The 19,159-nt window shown below is 37.6% G+C and overlaps 1 protein-coding gene across 1 annotated transcript in view; it reads right to left on the bottom strand.

Moving 5' to 3' along the window:
- Positions 1-19,159, bottom strand: part of LOC306830409 (leucine-rich repeat and fibronectin type III domain-containing protein 1-like) — a 107,472-nt gene that overhangs the window by 24,376 nt on the left and 63,937 nt on the right. The window contains 1 exon segment of the mRNA XM_079353881.1: positions 2,009-2,120. The gene's annotated coding sequence lies outside the window, so the exon portion shown is untranslated.

The following is a 19,159-nucleotide window of genomic DNA, read 5'->3' as shown; positions in this document are numbered from 1 at the left end:
TTTATGGCCCATTTCAGGTTAGTTAGAGATGCAGTCAATTACATTACGAGTCCACATAGAGCCTTTTTGTACCACACACGGGTAAAATATTTGATGCATTTGGCAAAGTTAGTCAAATCGCCAGGTAGCAAATGGACAGGGCTTTACTTTTTTCTGTAGGAAAGCATGGAAGTATTTTGCAGCATCCTGCATTATCTGATTAAGAGGCTTGGGATTAAATGAACACCAAACAGGATATGAACATATCTGAATTGACAGTTGACATCCCTGTAAGGATGGAGGGATATTAAAATATCCCTGAACACTTGTCAAATCAGGATGAGAGTAAAGAAGAGACGTTAAAAATAGTGATGGGTTCAAAGCCATGAGCTGAAAGAACAGGAGTGAGCAGTGAAGCAAGTGCTTGGAAGCGTAAATTTTCCCTCTGTTATGCCTTTCAGGCGCAATACATGTTCCCCCTGCCTTATCGGTGTCTGCTGAGTGCAGTCTGAGAGAAATACTGCAGGCGCTGCTCAGGGCTGAAAAAGTACAACTACCTTCTCTGCATGCTTAAGGAGAAAAAGAAACTATGCAAATCATATGGGATTTACATAGTCATACTTTGTTGTTGCAACAATTCAATTCTAATGGACAGTGGCCTGTTTCTGATTGTAAGTCATAGTAGTATTAACACAAATGAATACAAATACAGAACATTTTTGGTCATGGTGGGGTAATGGGGATGGAAGGTCTGGTCTTTTTATTATCTCGTTTTTATTGTTGGTCTTTTTTTCTGTCTCTCTTTCTAGGGCCCTGCATTCTTTATATCTTTGTCTGGTGTACACTGCACTGGGTGGAGAGGTGGGTGGGAGGCAGGTACTGCGGTACCACAATGTATGCCTCGCTCTGCTTATTGGAGCTCATGTCATTGTTCTGCAGCCTCCCCATATTGAAAATTACCCATAAATATTTGTATTTTCACAAAAAAAAAAAAGAAAATAAATTTTCTTTTATCGTAAGAGATGTCTCTTCATTATGTCCACACAAAACCTCCTCTCTCCTTTCTGAAAACCTTTAATCAGACCTGTGCTAAGAGCGAGCAGTCTGGATAGCATCACTTATAAAAATCAACCATAAATTCCTTCTTCCCAATTATTCATGTTCAATTTTGATTGATATTGTTTAAAATGTTTTCACTAAATTTCAACTTTATTTCTTTTACAATATACTGAGGTGATCCTTACACACATGAGAGGTGCAGAATTTTGGAAAACCTTATTTGTGCTCTATTATATTAGTACAGCACAGTAAAGTAGCTTATAATGTTTAGGCAGAACTGAACATTATAATATTTAAACAATTAGAGTCTGTGGAAGAAGTGATGTATTAGATTGCAATAGATTAAATACAATGTACATTGAGAAGTGATGGTGAGTGTATCATGGTAATATATATATATCATGCAACATCCTGGACTTATTAGACATTATTGTCAAACGTAAATGGCTGCAGGTCGTACATAATGTACTAAAGCCATCTCACAGTGTGTATGCACATGGAGTTCTTACTACATTAGCCATACAGTGTTTATTCAGCACACTCCCACACACTCCTGCACTATTTGAACCCTGCAGACATTGACTCTGCTTAGCTTCAGTCTCTGTTTAGATGCACAGTATGTGATGTTCTCTACACTATGTGTAAGCACATCGAGAGCCACTGGAAACCTGAGTCAGATTCCTGCCAGTCTAAACTTACCTGGGTAATATAGTTGATTGTGCTATGACTCCACCCATATGACTACTAAAACTGTTCAAAACAAATGCTGCAAAAAATAAATAAATAAATAAAAACATCTACTCATTTGACCCAGTTCTGCTCTGCACCTGTAATTGCACACTCATTTATGCAATAAATACCCATTGGTCTGCATAGTACTGCACCTTCAATTTGCTGATGCAACTCTGCTAACAGCAGATCATAGTCCAGATAAGGGAGTTAATATGCACTGACAACACAGTAAACTCGCCTGATATCAAGCCCAGGTGTTCATTGCAGGTTTCACATCAGCATCCTCAACCGCGGTTAGAGAGTCAGAGCGAAGGCAGGCGACTCCCACTGGTGTCACAGGAAAACACCACCTAGAGGACAAGAATTATGACCAGTTAAAGCCGAGAAGAAGAAAAAATAAAACGCCACTGTGCAGCACAGTTGCTTTAACATGTTTTGGGTTATTTATCATCTACCGAAGAGGGAACATTACTCAACACACAAGAGAAGAAGTTGTACATTCATAATCTCATTGACTGAGCTTGCTCCTTTTTCCACTTGGCAGCTTTGGGTGCGATATGAACGCTGATCTGATTACAGAACAACAGGAAAGAAGCATAAGCAGCAGGGGAGGCAGCAGAAAAACAGAGTCGCAGACTATAACTACATATGTGTGTCCTGCCATTAATATTTCACTGCATCATTGTAGCTAAGAGAGAACAAAGTGCAAAGGGGAGCATAATGAAAAATTGATCATATTTTGACACAGCTTTGGAATTCATCTGTGCAAAACAAAGAACGCAGAAATCTCTTCCTCTTGGTTGAGAACATTTTGGTAATGACTGCGTCCAAATAATTAACAAACAACTATATGTTTCAGCATGCAGCGATTGTCATTATATGCACATATTAGATACAGATGGATGAGGACCATGCTCTGTAACTCACATCAGAGGCTATTTTTACTGCAAGATTTTCCTTTCGCTCTTGTGCTCTTTTCTCAAACAGTGCGAGGTGACTGTCAAGGTCATAAGCCATCAGTTTCTCACTTGTACTGAAAATCCAAAACAAGCTTCATGACATGTCGCAGCTCTGCCTGCAGCGCAGCAGCACGCAACCCAAGAGAGATTACCATATCGCTCGCATTTGTCTGCAGAGAGCCTTCATGCATTAAAAACAGAACTCTGCACTCAGGTCCTTCTTCTTCCAGCTCTACTGTAAATCCATTTGTATTCAACAGAGAGACTTTAGGGCTTGTCACCTTCAGCTATTCATCCAGCCAATGAAGTATTTATGACGCAAGTTTTTGCTTTCTGATACGTCACTCTGATCCCTTTCAATTTATCTCAGGCTGAACTCAGCACTGTCATGTCAGATATTAGGGAATGACGGAGAAAGGAAAACCTAGAGTGTAGATGTCATGGGTCTCACAGTCTATCATTTCACAGTCTTTTATGCCATGCATATTAACCGCTCCAACTCGAGTGTTTAGCAGCGCCGAGGCCCACTCTGACAGCCGATGTGACAGGAAGAGGTGTGACTGAAATGTGACACTGAGCAACCACTGGGAGATGCACAAAGTTGTAAATTTGTTTCCAACAAGAAGTCCTTCACCCATCCACAATGGTCCAACAACTGATTTTACGGTTGTTATCTCTGTCTCCAAGCATCAAATCATCCTCTGGCCCGGTGTGATAAGTCCGGTGTCAGCCCAGGACAAGACGGTCTCGCTTAATCTTCAACATGGCTCCCCTTCACCGTATCAAACACTCCACTTCGCAGCTCCCTTTTCCCTCTCACAGCCTCAGACTTCACCTCTCTATTTCTCTTTTCTGTCTCCACACGCTCTCTTTTAGGGAGCAAAAAGACAGAAAAATTCCTCAGTGCCAGGACACTTTAGCCAACAGACATACTAGAGTACGTCCAGTTATTATCCATCACAGTGATTCCCTTCTATCTGGACAAGACAAAGACAGTTGTTAGGGAGACACTCATTCTCCTGTGCTGCCAGATCTGTTACTTAAAATACTCCTGTGACAACGGCTGCAGCTGAGACATCCCATTTTACCACACTGCTGTTATATTATGTCTTTCAATCCAACAGATTGATTTAAGGATCGTAAAAAAAGGGAAAAGGTCAGTTAGGTTAGAGGGACTAGGAGACACATTTCTTTTTCAATCACTCCTATGAGAAAAAAAACTTTAACCTTGAAATTCACCTTCGTAAATCAACATATTTTCCGACAAGATGAGCAATGCTGGCATCACTATGTTTTTTATTACCTAAGAAATATACCTTGATTGTAAATAGTCATGGATGTAACTACAGGGAGAGCATCATCCGTCCGTATTAAAACACTGCTGTGAGAGAAGCGGGAGCACGGGAGTATTATTTCATAAGAATGTGAAACAGAGATATCTGATACCAGCTGTCTCTCTCTCTTTCATGATGTTCTTTAAGATTTCCTTGGGAAACTCCGCCTCCAGCAAGTATTACGAAGAGCAGATATGGGACACTGATTTATTGATAGATTGGAATTAAATAGAATCGTCATTTCATAGTTACATTTTTTGTTCAAAGACAATGTCAGGATTATCTTCTCGTTGGCTGACAGACGGGTGGATTCTTGTTCCTTTTAAGATATCAGCTCTGCAGAAGGAGCAGAAGCAAAACCCTTGAGGCATCTCATTACATGAGATCCGACTGACCATCTAGAGAGACACAAACAAGCCTGGGAGGTTTGATCAATTATAGATTGGAGTGAATGCATTAATATTGAATATAGTCACCTGTCTTTATGCTTCATCCCCCACTGACACAAGCGATGACAATCCCCGAGTTAACCAGCCAATGGATTTTAAAACACTGCAGCAGCATGGGAAATTATTTCCACAGAAGCTATATGAAGGGGGTTCATGTATTTATGACAGTTTAATTATTTTCCAGTTAACAGATTGGAGTAAAGGTTTTGGTTAACATTTAATTTTTCAGCAAGTACTTCCTTTACAGAGCTGCAGTTATCACAGGAGCCAGAGATGAAGAAAGACAACAAAGCAGCCGCAGCTTTAACACACTTATTAAAGGACACTCTCAATGTCATCATGACTCAGCAGAGAACTGACAGAGCCACTCGCTCAGGATACAGCGAGCCTGCTCGGAGGTGTAGAATAGCCTGATCGCTGTCATAACTGTGAGGTCAAACTCATCCTCAGCAGATCCAGGAAACCAAACGCCATCACACTATTCCTCTTTTCCCCCTGGCTTTACAACCATTTATACGTCCTGTCAGCACTTTGATTAATGGCTTAATTCACACGTTGGATTGTATATACACAAAATGGCAAGGTATCAATCATAGAGCTGTACGTTCATATGGATTTCCAGCAGCACTGTAAGCAAAGTGAAAGCATAATTACCTCTTTCTAATAGGAGTGCATGTAGAGCAATGCCCAGAAACTGTGAACATGTTAGAAATATGTCCCCAAGTGGAGACCTCATAAGTTTAAATATAACGTTGGTGATTAAAAAAGATGCCTTTTTTTTCTCCCTAATTTAAAACACCTTCAGACGCTAATGAAAGCTTCTTCTACTGGCCTGACTCGAGCCAAACAAGCTTTTCATTAGATGTGAGACGAAAACAGTTTCAAGGAAAATTGCTTTTACAAGCACTTTGATTGAACAATAAACTTTTTATTAGCTTCTTTAGAACCTTGGGCATCAGAGGTCAGAAAAAGATGAATGTATCTGTGTTTTTCAGGGAATCAATACTCAAGAAACAGGTTCTGCTAGAGGGCAAAGTAACAAGGGAAAAAAATGGAAACAAATAAGCTGGTTGGAATAAAAAGAACATTCTCAGTGATAGTTAATGTGTGTTGTGTTGTGGTTACACTCCATTAAGTGAATTTAGCGAACCAATATCAGATCCTCAAATCTAGATGTTGAAGTTGTCTAGTTTCACTGTGAGTTGATTCTCTGACTTCCCAATTCAACCAGCACATTTTTCATTGTTGCTTTAAGAGTTAATTGGTAAGTTGTTTTTCCCATTAAACGGTTGATTCTTCCTCTTAAAAATGCCAGAAAATAGAAGCAGACATTACCAGGATACTTCACCACTTCACACGGCTTGTTTTGTCAAATAATCGGTGAGCAACATGTATCACAAAGTATTGAAATCACAAATAATGTAATACTTGGATCATATGGATATAAAATATTCTAACTACATTAGAGAAATATTATTTCTATAACTGCTCTACAAATTCATCCCACTGATTGTTAGTCTTCATTGGTAGATTTAGAATTCCCCTAACATGAACTAACTGTAGAGCTGTAGAGCTAAGTCCCTATTGACCATCAACTGTCTGGAACAGACTTTAAAACTCATTAAAAGATGTTTGTATTGAATATTCATCCTTGCCTTAAAGAATACTCATTTAAAGTATTTCTGTACACCGACATCTTTTCTGTTGCATCATGGGACCTTTAACTGGAAGCGCAGTTTGTTCGATTACCATGGCGACTGCAGACATATTTATAGATACATAAAAACTTTATATCTCATATTCATATAAAAAATAAAATATTGAATTCATTCTTTAAATACTCGACTGTGTCACTGGAAAGATGACCTTATTTTTTTTTTTCAAGATAAAGTAGAATGTTAACAAAAAGGCAATTAGAAAATTATTATATATGAAAAGCAAGAAGGAAAAGATTCGATGTCTTAAAGAAATAGCTTTCTTTTAACTAAAGGCAGGGTTTATAAGGTACTTGTCAATAGTAAGTATATTAACCACTGGAGATAAAACCACGTTATTCGCAAAAGTTAACAAAAAAATATAGAATTAAAACAACTTTGGCGTAAATGTCAATTTATGTTGAAAACATTCTCAGCTATTTGCTTTTCTGCTGGCAAGCCACTGTGGCTTCATCACTACTTCAGCACACCACATAGGTATTCTTCCACCGGCAGGGCCACCTGATTATCAGATGAACAGAAAATGACGATGAAGGTAACGTTACTGTCATCAGTTCAGTAGGTGTATTAAGTCATTAGTATTCTTCAGATCTACGATTATTTATCCTGTACATCCAGAGGGGCACAAGCAAATGGCAAACAGAGAAGTAGGCTTAAAAGACCTGGTGAGTGTGGGCAATAGCAGCAGGGCACGTTGTGATCTGGCCGCACAGTAATCAGTCAATGATTTTTTCCCCCCATATAATTAACGCCTAAAGATAAGAAGAAAAAAATACCCATTGTTATCTAAAGATAACTAGAAAACCACCAGAAATGACTCATTATCACATGAAAATTAAGTAAATAAAAAGGATGCTTATCCACTTACACTAGTGTAGAGCCTCTGTATACTGTATATCATCAAAATCAATACTGATGATGCAAAGTGAATGTCAGGGGATCATGAATATGTTATTATATTTCATCCTTTGATAACCATGAGGAGGATATTCTGTGTGATCTAAAGTAGGAGAGATATAAAATAAAATGCTTTTCTTTTGTTTGATTGTGTATTGTATAAGATGCTTAGAGTTCAGCCTTTCTGCTAAATGTCAGGGGACTGTCCGGATATGTCTTCTATGAGAGATAAAGGTAGATCTCAGTATCTGTTCACTTAGTTTGTGTAAAATGCCAACAGTGTAGGAGGACACTTTATGTTTGATGAAGTAAAGTTTTAGCTAATACTTGTGCTAATGTTCTAATCTCTCAGGAGATACACTATGTTAATATTACTTGACTTTCACTTAAATGTTTTCAAATGTTTTTCCATCACTCACTCCCCCCAATCCCCACATACTCGACGCCCTGCCCCAATGGTTCCTTTTCTGAAACATGAGCACAACAGAGCTCTGGGAATAAAGAGAAAGATATGGTTTGGTTTTCTTTCTGACAATGATTTATTTTCATTCAGTACCTGTGATAACGTAATGTTGATGAAGTGTAATGATGAACATAGACTTGCAGTGTATTTATAACGGAGAAGAATGACGTGGCGCTAGTGACACAAATAGCGGCTGACAGACCGGACAAATTACTGACTGAATGCAAATTCATTCTTTTGAGATCTAGTTGGTAGATTGGTTAATCTTTTCCGTTTTACAAAAGAAAGGTAATTAAGGAACACTACTATCCAAGTTAAACTGAAGACAACCTTTATTGTGCCAAAAGGTTGCTGTTTGACCACACAGCTCTGTAAAGTGTCTTTGAGATCATTCTGGCTTCAGTTCAAGACAAAAAGCCTTCTAAGACTTGGACATAGAAATATGATCAGACAGTCTTGTTAAACCTTGTAGGTCACAGCTTACTAAACATCAAGCAGTGTGTTATTTGTTATTAATCCAAAGCAACTGGCAACTGATGAATCATTTAATCTAAGTTTGCAGGGAGCCAATATTAATAATAAAGTTAACATTGCCTTTGAGGATGTTGACTATTTTTATACTGCCAAATAAAAAAACCTCATTAGGAGGACGAAGTGCAGCAATATGTCTTCATGTCTCATTTAAGAACCTTACCGTATATCAAAACACAACTTTAGTTCATTGTGTATATCATTTGTTGACTGACTTTCTCTTGCTCTATCTTTTTTTGTTGTTGCAGTTTTAAATTGCATTAGGCTACACAGTCTCAATTGGCAGGTAGGGTGTGCTCTGTTGTCATGGTGTTGTACAGTATGTTTAAATGCATGCTTTAATAGCACTTTTTGAGAAAAAAAGAAAAGGAGCACTTTTATGGATCCTTATCTCTTCCCAAGGACACGATGGAAGATACATCGGCCATAACATACAAAAAACACTCAATGAAGGCACCATATTTCTGCAAGATTTCAAGAGGCTTTCATGCCTCCTTTTAGATTGGACAGTGCAGCTGTAAACTGGGGAGAGAGAAAGTGAGGACTGAAATAAAATGAGTCACAGATCCACAGGACTTTTAGGACAACATTTTCTGTAAATGGGACATGCAATCTAACTGCTGCAGGCCAACGGGTGGCTCATGATATATTCTTTAATTGAACTATTCAGAAACTTTGTTCATTTAAGTAATGAATATGAAACTTTAAGTTCTAGCAACAACAAAAAAAGTTGTCATTCACATGGAAGTGAATATCAAAATAACATAGCTTACAAGCTATATGCTGGAATGGCTTGACCCTGTGTCACTTAAGCACAGCGCAGCAAGTTTGTGTCTCTAATACAAGTAGTCTACCTGCGAAAGATGGGTTTTAACTCATAACTTAGAGGGAGAAAGGGGTCACAGTGAGTGACTATCCTTCATTCCTTTTGATACTGTAACACTGCAATCTAATAATATTACTGCCAAAAGCAAAATAATAATAACAAAAGAAATTCAGACCATATCGCCCACCAAGTTTGCTATCAATTTGTTTCAATCATGTAATCAATTGAACAACTACCTGTTGGAGCTTTGTCAACACAGTCACACACAAATGAAAAAGCTAGCATGTGGACTTTAATTAATGGAACCATAGTGCAGAGTTGGCTTTTTGTTTGAGAATCTAATTCAACAATCGCTCATATATTGTTGAATTAGATTTCATTTTTCCCTTATTTCAAAAAGAGAACTCTGCACTGCGGTTCCATTAATTAGGTGCAGAATTCTACCACAGGCAGGTCTATAATACACACGCTGTACAGGTTCAGCACTATCAACAGACAGCAGGGGGCACTTATGGACATTTTCAGGGGTTTGACATGTTAATGTCACATTAATATTATTCAGGTTTCGGTAGGTGAAGAGTCCACATGTGGCTGTGAGCAGACACAAGAACATGAGATTAATAAGAAAAGTCTCTCACTGATGAAGCAGCTGCTCTTAATAAACACGTCATAAAACAATCATACTTCCTAAGATTTATTGTACTATTTTTGCTTTACTATGATCTGGAATTGCTTGCATGAAAAGTCTCATTCCATTTCATGAGACAATGTTGCAAACAGCAAGATCATAAAAATTCTCAGAGATTAGAAAGGATACATTTAACTTACCCGTTGACTGTTTAAAACAGCACAGGGCTGTACTGCTATTTGCTCATCTTGTGCCATTAGCACTCGCCATCACTTCAGTAATAGCGACACTGTGATCATTTTGTGCAGCGGTAATAAGAAAAGACAGGTCTGATATAGTAAATGAAGGTTTTACAACTACCTCTCCTGCCCCATTGAGCTTTAACCTGAGAATGCAAATGAGCCTCATGAAAAGCCAGTGATTTCACGGTTCACTGCCTGCCACATAAGCATATGGTCTGCAGTCTCCAGGAAAACACATTATAGAAGAGGGGGTATACATATGAATCTTACTTTAATCCCATACTGTTCACTTTGTCATCAGTCAGTCATGTTTAGTGCACTTGTACATCTTTGCTGCAGCAGCTTCACAGTTTTCTGCATTATTCTCATTGAGATCATTTCAAAAACTCAAGAGGGATCTACATTTTCTCAGGCAGCTATATTATTCCATCAGTATTTACAGTATGTGGGGAAGACATGGTCCTCTCCGTTTACAAATTCAAGCATGAAGATTACAAGGGCTTAGGACGACAAGTATTAGCATATCCTGTTAGCATACAAGCCTCTAAGCAGGGTTATGGGAGAGAAATGGAGCTGCTTTTACAGTTTTTGGTTTTGTAAAATCAATTGAATACTAAAAATACATAAACATATGCAATCAATTTGTAATCATTAATGACAGATTTTAACTTCCTCCTCTTCTACAGTGAAATTAAAGGGTAAAACCATTTTACAGAGCCCGAAGCACATGCGTAATTCACTAAATGAATGTGACAACTTTTCTGTAAACAAGAGCAGGGACTTACCATGAATCATACTCACTAGCCAGATATTTTTCCTTATTTACCATCTGCAAATAATGTCAGTGTTGCACCCAAGAGCTGCTGGAGCTGTCAGTTTGACAGGTTGTGGAGGTGGTGGTGCAGCAGTTACCAACAAAACAGGTTAAAAAACAAGTGCCCTTCATTTCCCTCCCCCTAGTGAAAACAACCCATTTCTCTCCAGGCTGGGAAATGCTCAGCTGTCTTGTAATATGTGTTTTATTTTGGAATCTGCAACTGTAGCAGGGTGTGTCTGTCGAGACAAAAGACAGGATGAAGAGAGCAAAGACGGGAGGAAAAGTTTGATAAGATTGTCTCCAAAATGTAAAAGGAGGCTAAAAGGAGCTTATCTGATTTCCTGAACTTCCTTTATTGGTGCTGAATACCCAAAATGTATTTATATCACTGTTGTCCTTTCTGTCCATATTGGTGTCCCGACTTGGCAGTTAGCCTACTAACTGGCCGATTTCAAGTCACTGCTGAAAAATGTCACTGAAACCAAATCCTACATGACTTATGTTAATACAAAAAGTCATTTGGCAAGCATTTTGTTCCCTCTTAATGTATTTAATATATATTTAGTTAAATATATAAATATTTTTTTTGAAGACACTTGGCATGTTAGCCCTAAGCCTCAAAGCGCCGCTAGAATGGCTGTAGGGTTTCGTTTTGTTAAATCATATAGAGCAAAGTACTGTAATATTGTGGATCTAAGACACTTTTTAGAGTTTATATTTCATATTTACTTGAGTGTTTTGTACTGTATATTATCCCATGCTTCTTTTTGTGACAGAGAAGTAAATGTATCATTTTTTCACATCCAACCCTGTTTCCCATAAACTATGGTTATTACTTATTTGCAGATATATTTTGTAGGAAACATTGCAGTTTGGTTTGTGGTTTTATGAAAATAATGAGGAACTGATGTTACTTAACTTAAAGTATCTGCTAACTCACAGAAAACAAACTTACATACACACAAGCAACATGTATTCAATTAGCTTTCATTCAGTAGCAGCTAAAATGGCAAAGGTAAGCTTTGAGACCTGTTTACCTTCTTACCATCCATTGAAACCCCAATTTTCATCTGACCTTTACTGAAGTGCTCCTGTTGCCTCAACAAAGCCTAATGAGGAAATGAACTGTGCATTGTATGCCAATCTAATTCACCAGAAGATCCTCAATTTAAAGAAATATACTCCTGCTCATGTACATTATCCAACAAAATATATACGTAGTAATATTGCCTCATTTTAAAGGTCAGTTCCCAATGCACATAAATACATTTCAGATTTGGACCTCTTTACAAAGACGATTTAACATGCATGATCAACGTACAGTAGAGGGTTAACAGCTAAATGTATTTTTATTCAAGTAAGAGTGGTTTGTTTCTCAAGGACATTTACATTTTGATAAATAAAACATAGTTCTGTGCACTGTGTCTTGCTTGTCCCTGACTTGTTAACTCCCTTACAAATACATGAACACATATCCTGGCTTGTTCAATAAATAACACAGCATTTTAGATTAAAAAAAGAGGTTACTACAAAGTCTCACTGGATTTCTTAGAAGTAGAAAAAGCTCCCCAGCTCCTTAAAACAAATACTGACAGCCACCAGCTTCTGAGCATCAACTATTAATCACATTCTACGCTACTTAGAAAGTGGAAAACCCATAACACCTTGCCAGCCTACATGGTCACAAACTTCACAATCAAAGAGCGCTTTCACACCAAAACAGAGTTTAACTGGGGGGCAACTTTGTTGTTTGTTCACGGCCATCTTAAATTCTGTTTGACCAGAAACATGAACTGCATTTCTCCAAATAAATATCACATTTTAGACCGATGAGCTTTTTGAGCTGAAATGGAAATAAACTCTTCTTGTCTTTCACATTAAAAAATAGGCTATGTCTACCTTTATGTATCTGAGAGCTTTATCCATTGAATTCAGGTTTTTCATTTTGAAATGATAAAGCTACATAATTACTGTCAATAAATGCTCGGCTGGTAAATAGATACAACTGAATGTTATCCTTGCTTTAACTTTAAAATTTAATCATATAAATAAAGTGTGCATATTTTAAAAATGAGTGAATATGTCTCCTTCAAACTGGGCACAGTTTGTGATTCTATGCACTGGGGCACATTTGTCCCTCCATGTATTTTTGATATAGCTGAGAGATAATGTTACAACAAGGCCTTCAGAATCCATCCAGCTCAGATGGATGGCTGTTTTTTCAGGATTCTCTGTGAGTCCTCTTGGTGCATTTGACAAGTGTAAACATATGTACACTGCTGGCTTGGCTGTGGCCGGCCATCTATAATGGATATGGAGTTGCATGGGGCGGAACAAGTCGCCTCTTGTGAGGCACTGGAACTCTATAAAATGCTAAAAAAAGCCTGCATCAAATATGCTCTGCATTCCAATGAAGAATATCCAGAGCTTAGAGCGTAAAAATGTCAATCCCTCTGTGCCGGGCCTTCAGAGATTGGAGTGCAATGAGAAAATGTGTCTTTCTTAAACGTGTGTCACTTTGGAGATCTTCTCCACCTTGGTTTGCTGCACCCAGCCAGACAGTGTTTAATAACCTGGACTAATAATCTCCTTCAAAACTTCCAAATGTGCAGTGTGTCTCTGATTACAAAACAGCAGTTTTTCTATATTTCATACAAGCTGTATATTTCTCTAAGGTTTTGCAATAAGGAGATTTCCCCAACCTGCTTCCTTCCATGAATAATAATGCACAGGGAATTTAAAATTGGGTTTTAAGAAGCTCCATGGCTCAAACTGGCTCTCCTCTCAGATCCCTCTGTTGCTGTTTGTGCTTGTGATTGCTCTGTTTGAATTCTTTTGATCTCGCTCAGGCAGTTGACACCACAGACCAGGTCATCCTGCCTGAAAGCCTCCAAAAAGGTTTTTATGTCACAGTTACTGACCTTCAAAAGGTTTGAAGCATAACTTGTTGAAAGATCATTTACTTCTGCGGGAGAGTGACTCATCTTGACTGTGTTTCAAGTTTTGAGTTATTTTAGAAATGGTTTAGGTCTTTCTTTGATTGATTTTTTAAAATCAGCAACACGTATATTATTCGGCATTTGACAAAAATAAAAAAATGTTCTCTAATTTATTGTTTTATTATACATTTTATTTTGTACTGCATTGCAGCTCAAACCAAATGTTCAATAACCTTTGGAATGGCAGGATCAAACTGTTAAACTGATTTGCCTCAAACCACTTTCTTCTCTTTTATTTTTTAAGGACACACTGATTCCCAGTGTATTAAAATCTACACTCTCGGGCAGACTTATCTCTTCATGTTAATAATATTGGATGATCCAACTCAGTCATATCATTTGCACAAAGGATATCTATTTCCCCAGCGAACACCCACAAGTTCCAGCCTTCAGAAACCATAGATATCATGTTTAAAAAAAGATGTCCATGTGCAGTCTGTAATGGAATTACTAGTTCTGAATCCTCTGTCAAATTATCTCTGCAGATTCACCATAATTATTAAAACCCTGTGTGAGTTAATAATCATTAATCTAAAGCCCTTTTTTGCAAAAGTATCATAAATAAGTGTGACAGCATAATATTAGTATCCTCGTCTGTGCATACATATTGTTTTTCTGTGTTTTGAAAGCAGGGCATAGTTGGTGCTCCACACAAACACAAAGTCAAATGTGCACATACAGCGCAGCGGATCCCATCTGGCCTCTGTAACGCCCCTATTACTACCTCCAAAGATAGTACAGAGGAGGGATTACTTTGTTCCCCCATTACATCTGTGCAATATTTAGATTGAAGGTGAAACGTAATGTTTGAATAGGGCTATAAATCATTGAATCCAACCAATCCAATCAGTTACAAAAAGAATAAAAAAGTGGCTTTCCATCTAAATCTGTTTGTCCCCTTCAGAGCTTTCGTCATTTTTAAGATGGAGATGTAAAAATTCGTCCATCTTGTCTTAGTGAAACTTGAGTGAATAATAAGGTTTTCTCCAACCTTGAGATTTTTCTTTTATTTCAGCTCATTTTCATCAAGACTCTTAAAACAAGTTAGATAAGTGAAGTGAGGCCAGCTTTAAGATCAAAGATTACATAACCTTTCATGTGGGGATTTTGTGGAAGAGCTATCTTGGTATAGCTGATGATAACTTAGTTGTTTGTTTTCTCAAGACTCTTTGACTACACAAAAAGAGGGAGAGTTTACTCTAATGCTTTTTAAAAAAAACATGTTTTCAGACAATAATTATGTTAAACCCTACTCTGACCCTCTAATTAAATTCTCAACAATTAGTGCACTACCACATTCATACTACTACTTTAAGGACTTGCATTAATTCTTTTAATGATTTCTTGTATTTTTCAGTACTGAAACCAGCTACCCTGACGGTTCCATGTGTCTTCCTGTTTTTGAGTTAAACACTGAAGCTCAAGCTGCTCCCTTAAAGTCAGAAAATGCATGACAACTATGTGGACTATGGCATGCGGGGAAAAAAAAGATTCCTTATTCTTAAAAGCTTTGCCCTTTTTAAGATCTGTGTTCATAATAGTGGGAACTGGGAATCTTGTTTTTTTTTAAATTAATTAAATTACAAAATTATCGAAAAAGTATTGAAACCCACAATAATAAGGGCACAAGCCATCATTTTTGAAAAGGTGTCACACAATAGATTGTTTTTGCATATTACATCTCAAAGGATTTATTGAACATCAAAAGTGTTGTTGATTTATTTTAATTGAGTCATATTCTGTGACTAATATTAGTGACAATTGTGTACATAATAATAATAATTATAATAACAATAATAACAATAATGGCATCAGGCCCTCAATCATATGTTACATCCCACTAGAAGCTAAACGTCTTTAGTTGCACTGTTCAGACCGCTTTTCCTCCCTGCAACCATGATGTTGGTTTCAGAAATGTTAGGAGGTAACGAGGATGTGATGATGTGGGTTTGCTGTGTGGTTAGGAAGAACAAAAGTATTGTCTTTAACCTAAATACTGTGATGGTTTAAGTATATATATTTAATGAACTTGTCAACCAAAGCCTGAATTATTGTTCTTTAAAGAAGATCAAAAATTGGAGTAGTGGTTAAGTTTTGGGTTGTCAACCTCGGCTTGAAAAGGAAAATTGACATTTTATGAATTCTTTATTGGGCTTTTTTTTTTTTTTTTTTTTTTACTGTTGTTTAATAATGCAAGGATCATTGTGACTGTGGTTTATAAATATTTCCAGTGTTTTATACTGGCTCTGCAGAGTTGTATGCACCACACAGTAACACAAATCGTATTCATTCATTCACTTTTTCCTCACACATTTTAAAAACCGTACTGCTACTGAAATTCAAAAAGTTAAGTTAGGAAAGATTATGTTGATTAGTCCGAAGACTTCTCCCCTTCCTCCACCAGCCGTGTCTGTAACTTGGTCTGAACTATAACCATGATGTACACCAATAAAGGGACATGAGTCTGCACACCATTTAACAGTATTGGATGCACTAATGTATTGGTTGAACATCAGAATCGGCCAGTTTTAGCCCTGTTGACGGACAGTGGCCCACTGGCAAATAACGTGGCATGCATTGCTGGGAATCGAGTACACCGAACTGCTGGTTCAGAGAAGAGGTTCCATCATAAAATGTGAAAGACATTGTTGGCCGTGTGGGAGTCACAGCGAACATGCAGTTTGTGGCAACAATTATACCATAATTTGTGATGACATGTTCAGTTTGTGCCTGATTGTGTATGTTCTAGTGACTTTTAAGGAGAAGGAGTGACAACAAGCAACAACTTAAATACATCCAATCTAATAGCTCATTTAAAAAAAATACACATATAGAATTATGAAGAAAATATTGGTATATAGGGAAAAACTGTTTTTTATGAACATCTGCAGTGGTTTAGCGGATCTCTATTTTAAAGGTTGAACTAAACTGCTGAAATCTTACTGTAAACTTTACTGTCCATGCCAGCAATTATTTCTCATATTGGAAATCTACCTTAGCCTTTCACTTGTTCACTGACATTGTTGTTTGTTTTGTTTTGTCAGCTGAAAATTAAGTAGTTTCTGCTGCCGGCCAACCAATTAAATGATCTAAAGAGTTTCTAAAGAGTCTGTTATGTGTGAAGCACTGGCACATGAGCAGAACCAGATTTGCATTGTGAGTTTGGCCAATTGATTGGATTTCAGAATGGCGCCTTGGCATAACTCAAAGCTTGTGTGCATAATCAAAGTAAAACGCTTGCTTCAAAGTAAAAACCATGATGGATCAGTTTTTTTTGTTTCATTCCAATGCTACCCATCACAACTTTACTGTTGCACAGCTAACTTTCAGTATAAATGCTTTGTAAGTACGCAATGATATTTGATGTCCTGTTCAAAACTTTGCACAGACACTTTTTTAATTTCTCATTTTGGATTCAGGACAAAGGATTCTGCAGTCAGAAAGAGAAAATGTTGTAGAGTGATTAGAGAAGTTATTGAACCATTTATTTGGGCAGCATCTCTGTTAAAAGTGGATGGACATGACCTCAATTTGTGTCTGTAAGTCCCTCGATGACTGCCTGCACACAGAGAAAAATTACACCGACTATGACATTAAAGTCTGCTTTGAGCAGTATATATACTTTAAAGCTGTAACTGTCAAGTGCAGAATATGTGAGTGATTAAATGAGTTTTACAGCGAAACATTAAGGCTTAATGCACAAGAGGGATTTAGTTTTTGTTTCCTAAGAGAAAATATTCATGAGACAGGCTCTTACTAAGTTACCTTGTTTTTCTGATAAAAAATGGGCAAACGTAAAGGATTTGTATTTAAGGATTGTCACAGAGGATGCTCTGCATTTCGAAAAGATTTATTACATTTCATATCATTCCCCACACCACATAAGCTCTTCAAGCTGTAGAAGTTTTAATTTGTTTAAACTTTTTATAGTTTAAGTCTGGGCAAAATTCCATTAGTAGCTACTACTATCAAATATGAATGGTGTATCTGTTTAGGTGCAGCCAAACACTGAAACAGGAATTGTTCAAATAAAATAAAAAGTCCTTTTCCATGATGAGCTACTCTGATCTCATTTCATGCTGCAAAAAGCATGGCTCTGCAATATTTGTAACTGATGTGCAGTAAAATGAAATGAAATAAAATAAAGACCCAACAAATACAGTTTCCTATTTTTAGACTTACATTTTTTAATTGTGATCTACCAATGGGTACCAAACTATGTTTTTTGAAGCCTCTTCAGAATAAAGCTCTCGCATGTTTCCCATGAACACTTACAGAATGATGTTCTTTTTCCATTAGCGTTAACCTGAAAGAGCTTTGACACATTGAAGAGTGTGATTACTGAACACTACAGCTCGATCCAACACGTCAACCAACACTGATTTCTTTGGGTTAAAATGACCTCTGTTATTATACCAATGACGACAGAGGTCTAATGGGGTAGAAAACAACCTTGGCTGTGCTATTAAAAAAACACAGTGACACTTCAGGTTGATACAGGACAGCAAGGTTGTTGTTCTTCTTCTTTGTTGTTTGTTTTCATGGGGGAAATATAGAATGAGCTAAAGTTACATTTATTCTGGGTTTTCTGATAGGTCTTAAACGCACCATTCCTGTGGTGCGCACAGAGCGGGTACTATGTCACCGTTACATTACGTATTAATACTCAGGTGAAGCGGCAGCTGAGAGAGGATGCCTACGACTTGAAAGCTACCGGACTTCATAGCCAAACTAAGCTATGAACTTGTTTGAAACCAGCCATGTATTGTATCTTCTTATGTGATTCAACTCTAACAAAAACCTGAACTCATCGTCGAAGCCTGGGCTCGTAGCTCATCACAATGCAGTCAAGTGCGAGGAAAGCCGCCAGAAGCCCAGCAAACCGGCGTGTAGGTGAGCTGACCCAGCAATAACCTTCCTTAACACTCCAGGTTAGGGATAGCTTATTGTTTTATTTATATGCATACTGCTGCTAGCTTATAGTGACCAAAATGGGGAAGGTAAACAGGCAAACCCGATCAATTGTTGTATTGAACAAGTTCCTTATAAAAAGTAAGGTTATACTGAGTTTTCATATAAATAAAATTCCTTTCCTAAGAAATCTCACCATGAGTAAAAATGATAAAAAAAACCGTGTTTCATTTGATAACACGTAGAAAGGAGTATCAAACCTAACACATGCCATTTTAAAATCTGCAGGGTGAGTAGTAATCTGCTGAGACAACCTGATACCCTTCAAGGATTTATTGTCGTTCCTCATATCCCAATGTCACGACCATACATTTGCAAAAATTGACTGAGCCCTCACACACTATAGACATCCAGTCATGGAGATGTGAGCGTTTAAATCCTTAGAAATTCTGCACAGAGAGGGCATTCAACTGTCTTCCCTTTTTTTTTTTCTTCTTCTTCTCCTGGCAGCAGACCTCAGCATGAATGACGGTACGGCAGAGAGGAAAAATGACATGCTGTGCAGCGTGTAGAGATGTCCTTCATGGGCTACAGACATACGGCCAATGGGGCTGATAT

Source organism: Symphodus melops (assembly GCF_947650265.1).
Source record: "Symphodus melops genome assembly, chromosome: 10".
NCBI lineage: Eukaryota > Metazoa > Chordata > Actinopteri > Labriformes > Labridae > Symphodus > Symphodus melops.
This window is presented reverse-complemented; position numbering and strand designations above follow the sequence as displayed.